This window comes from Nomascus leucogenys, chromosome 1a (genome assembly GCF_006542625.1).
Source record: "Nomascus leucogenys isolate Asia chromosome 1a, Asia_NLE_v1, whole genome shotgun sequence".
NCBI lineage: Eukaryota > Metazoa > Chordata > Mammalia > Primates > Hylobatidae > Nomascus > Nomascus leucogenys.
In genome coordinates this window covers 100,833,332-100,838,250 of record NC_044381.1, presented here as the reverse complement: position 1 = coordinate 100,838,250, position 4,919 = coordinate 100,833,332, and the positions used below count along the sequence as shown (strand labels likewise).

Genomic DNA, 4,919 nt, shown 5'->3' with positions numbered 1-4,919 from the left:
CTCATGGTTAAAATCAAGGTAAATCACAACAGAGAGAAGGAGAAGAAAATATGGAAACTGTTCCATAGTAATTCATATTAGGGTTTTTTCTTATATCAGGCTATTTACATACTTACATCAGAAATTTACATACTTAGAGTAGAATCCCAAGGTTAAACAGACATTGAAGTTTAATTTTCAAACTTTGTCAAATTCATCCATGCATAGAACACATCATAAAATCTTATCTTTTAACTTCTAATACTTTGACTTAAAATTATGTAAAGCATACATATATTGTTAAAATAAAGCATTACAAAAATAATAAAAGTAAATATTTTTCTGAAATAAAAATGTCAGGGTTTTTTTGTAGGCAGTAGAAATCATAGAAGGTGACTCTAAATATGCCTTCTCACTCTTTATGATCAAAATATCATTTTGTTTAAGTGCACAAGGGAAGTGCAAATACCAAGCCATAAAAAAGTATTTTGGCATGTTTGGCATTATTAATAAAACTAATGTCCTTGAAATCTACTTTCCTCTTCCTTCACAGTTGTAAGTCCAATCATTTCCTAGGACAATAAAGCCTATTTCTTTCTTTCACCTCTTGGTGATATTAGGTAAGGAGGAAAAATCAAAGAAGGTGGGTCAAACATCTATGAGAGTTTTTCATTAATATATTAATAAATAAATAAATCTTTGAGCCTTTTTTAAATCTATCTCCATAAGGATAGGGGAAAATGTCAGGTGTCTAAACAGGTGCAGACCAAGATATGAGAGCCAATAAATAATGAGTATAAAACAGTGTTATAAGCTCATATCTAGTTGAGGAATCATGCAGTTTGGTCCAGAATTTTCTTGGCTGCAAAACTAAGGCAACAAGCTAACAGAAAATCAGTTAAATAAAAGAACCCACCTAAAAGACAGTTATTTTTAGAAACAAAAATTGGAAATGAGGACAGAAAAAAGAAAGCCTACTCCATTTTTTTTTTTTTTTTTTTTTTTTTTTTTTGAGATGGAGTTTCTCTCTGTCGCTCAGGCTGGAGTGCAATGGTGTGATCTCAGCTCACTGCAACCTCCTCCTCCCCTCCTGGGTTCAAGCCATTCTCCTGCTCAGCCTCCCAAGTAGCTGGGATTACAGGCACCCACCACCACAGCTGGCTAATTTTTGTATTTTTAGTAGAGATGGAGTTTCACCATGGTGACCAGGCTGGTCTTGAATTGCTGAACTCAGGTGATTTATTTGGGGGGTAGGGGAAAGGCAGCAATGTTAAAGTTAATAAATTGCAATCTCATTCAATTGTATTCTATTTTGAGGTCAAAAGTTGGAGATCCATTTTTGCAGAAGTTAAATACGTACCTTGTTGTTGACTTTAGGTTTTGTGTGCCAGAAAATCAAATACTTAGTGCTTTTCTGCCCCACTGTTTCATAGACTCAGAAACATCCTCAACCCATACTTAATGTGTTTTAGATTTTTCAGAGGATCATTTTCAATCAAAGGGAAAATTCAATATTTCACAGCATCAAAAATACCAAAAACCTTAAATAATAATTTATATTTTCTCTAATTTGTAGAAAGCTATTCATTTAGTAATTTGTGCATCAAAATTCCTCATTATTATTTAATTTATTTTTATTTATCAATACAGAATTTAAAATCATACGTAAAAAGACTCTAAAAGTGGTATTCTCTTTGGACAAAAGGGAACCTAAAATAATAAATTTTCAAATTACATCTATATAATGCCTCACGTTTTCATCCTGTTCATAGCCCAGGGAGCAACCAAGAAAAGATGATTTTGTTTTTTGGAGGCAACTGTATTCGATGACCAGACTGACTTACTAAAGTGTACGGGCCAAAAGGAGGTGAAAGAAGTAGAATAAGAAATCTTTTTGAGTCAATTTTAGAGAAGAATATTTCAGTGTGCTGCAACAGAAAAGGCCTGTAGATGACTGGAAAGATTGGCTGGATATTTTAACTATCAGCCTATTGTTAAATTCTTTTTTGATAACAGAATACCATTGTTGGGCTTGAATTGGTAACAACAAAATTGATAACAAATTGTTAACAAAGTAGAAAAAAAGATACATGTTAATTTCAATGGCCACACCTTGCAACTGGGGTCAGTGGGTTGAACTGGAAAAGTAATGTATGACCTGAAAAAGTGTCAACTGTGGTATGACCTGATACAAGCTCTGAGATGGGGTCAAAATTCTGATGTGATCAGTCTTCAAATACGAAGCAGACGTGGGCAACACCCAGTGCCATGAGTCCTCTTCCATTAGGAAACAACCTAATAAACTTTTCATGGGAGACAGAAGTCTGGCATACAACGGTAGCTTAGTTTATGATGGTTGAGGTGAATCAGAGACCTGCTTGATGACGGATCTAGTCCATAATGGTAGCAATCTGAAGAATGCAGGCTTGATTAACACCTTGACTCTAGTAAGTCTCATTAGCAAAAGGTCTTTTACCATGGACATTTGCATGAGTGACCCAGATATTTCCATAAGCAGTCATAATTTTCCCCCACATTTCATGGTCTCAAAAGAGATGTTTTTAATTTGCCAGGGTTTTATTTTCCAAATGGCACACCAAAATGGGAAGCAATTGAAAACAGCCTAACAATCAGTAGAAAAATACAACAAAGTTAATCTATCTAAATATTGGCCAGATCTGTGAGAATGGCCTGGAGTTCTGCCCAATGAGTGGAGCAACACATCTGTCTGTGGTTTCTATGGCATAAAAACAGCAGCCTCAGCAGTCCAGTGGACATCATTGGTCTTCAGAAGCTTAATCAAACCATCAGTGAAGTCTCAGGCATTCAGGGAAACCTCTACGAATCTAGGGGCTTAGTGAGCCCACAGATTTTCCTTAAGCAAAAAGTAGTGATAGTTTTCCTTAAAAGAAAAATACATCAGTTGCACATTCATCTGTATACCTCAAACTCACCTTCCCAGACCAAAGAAGTGTTTTCTCTCCAAATTATAAAAAAAGAATAAATATAATAAGTTTTCAGCTTCAATTAGATTAGACCAAGTTTCCACCATTGAATATGACTGTGATAAAATAAATAAGGTGACTTATAACAACCAGGCTATCCTTTGTAGGGAACATGATATCAGTCTCACACAAATTAGGTATTTGCCAAATAAAATGATAATAACATGTATATGAAGACAGTGAAATTTCTGTATACACTACACAGTGATCATTAAACCCAAAACTTTGTGTAAATGACTTTACAGTTTGATATTTATTTATTTACTTTTTTCCAAAAATCTATGTTCTTTTGGCATAATGAATAACTTCTATCAGCGGTCCCCAAGCTTTTTGGCACCAGGGACCAGTCTCATGGAATATAATTTTTCCACGAACAGGGGTGTGGTGAGGATGGTTTGGCGATGAAACTGTTCTACCTCAGATCACTAGGCATTAGTTAAATTATCATAAGGAGCACGCAACCTAGATCCCGGGCATGCGTAGTTCACAATGGGGTTCGGACTTCTGTGACAATCTAACATTGCCTCTGATTTGAGCAGGGGTGGAGCTCAGGTGGTAATGCTCACACTCACTCACTGCTCACCTCCTGCTATGTGGCCCTGTTCCTAACAGGCCACAGACTGTAGCCCAAGGATTCGGGACCCCTGCTATAGTGGATGCTAGTTAACAGAACGTATTTGATTGCTGATATTGTTTGCACTTAATTATCCTACTTGAAGAAAATGATTAACTATAAGTTAGTCACCTTAACATAATATTCAGAATGTAAGTTGTAACTTTCATTACTAAATTTTTTTAATTATTTCTTTAGTATATTTTATGTTTTTGCTTTCTTTTTTATTGTAATATTTTATTGGAAAACAAATATACAACTTGGAATGGATTTGAGGCAAATTGTGCCATCAGCAGATTATCTTCCAGTAGCTAACAACAGTGTAAAAAGCAAGTATCAGGAAGAGAAAATGTTTTCAGTACAAGACCAGCAGTATGAAAAAATCATATATGAAAACCTGAATAATACGCCTTTTTTGCAATAGTGCAAGTGTTAATTACATATTGTTAACTGTTTATAGTCTACACAGTTACAACTTCACACTTCACTTCAACAACAACCATGCTCACAGTTCCTAAAGAAACCTACTTTATAAGAAGCCATAACCTAGATATTCCTTCATTTGACCGACTCCATCTAATTTTAGATGTGCAGAAGGGCTTAGATATACATTAAAGTGTAAGCCACACACAACATACTACTTGATCAATATTCTAAAATCAGGTTTCAGGACAATGACATTAAGAGAAGGGAAGAAAACATGGGAGCAATGAAGTCCTAAATACTATACATGCATATTGTGTTATTTTTTGACAGTAGTGAAAAACTTTTACAGGTAAGTTACAAAGAAAAGGCAAACAATTTTGTACAAGAAATGTAACACATTCTGCACAATGTCCACTTTGCCATCATCATTTTGTAAAAACTCTCCATACTTTACTTGACCATCACCATCAATATCTGCTTCCCTGATCATTTCATCACCTTGGTATCTGTTAACTTCTTTCTAAGATTTATCACAGGGTGAAGCTCTGTTACACTAATATAACCATTGTCAACCTTATCAAACACTTGGAATGCTTCCCTAATTTCTTTTTCACTGTCTGGGTCTTTCATTTGTCTTGCCATCATTGTCAGAAATTCAGGAGAGTCAATTGTGCCCTTACCATCAGTATCTACTTCATTAATCATATCCTCTGCTTCTGTTGGATTCTACCCAACAGACTTCATTACACTTCTCAATTGCTTTATTGTTACAGTTCCATCATTATCCTTGTCAGACAGTGAAAAAATTCTTTGAATTCTGCAACCTGCTGTCCCATCAGTTGGTCACCTATGCAGCAAGCACTACTGGTTTCACAGATGCAACCATACAACATCAT

The 4,919-nt window shown here is 35.2% G+C and overlaps 1 pseudogene; it reads right to left on the bottom strand.

Moving 5' to 3' along the window:
• Window positions 1-4,366: 4,366 nt before the first annotated feature.
• Window positions 4,367-4,919, bottom strand: LOC100583384 (annotated as a pseudogene).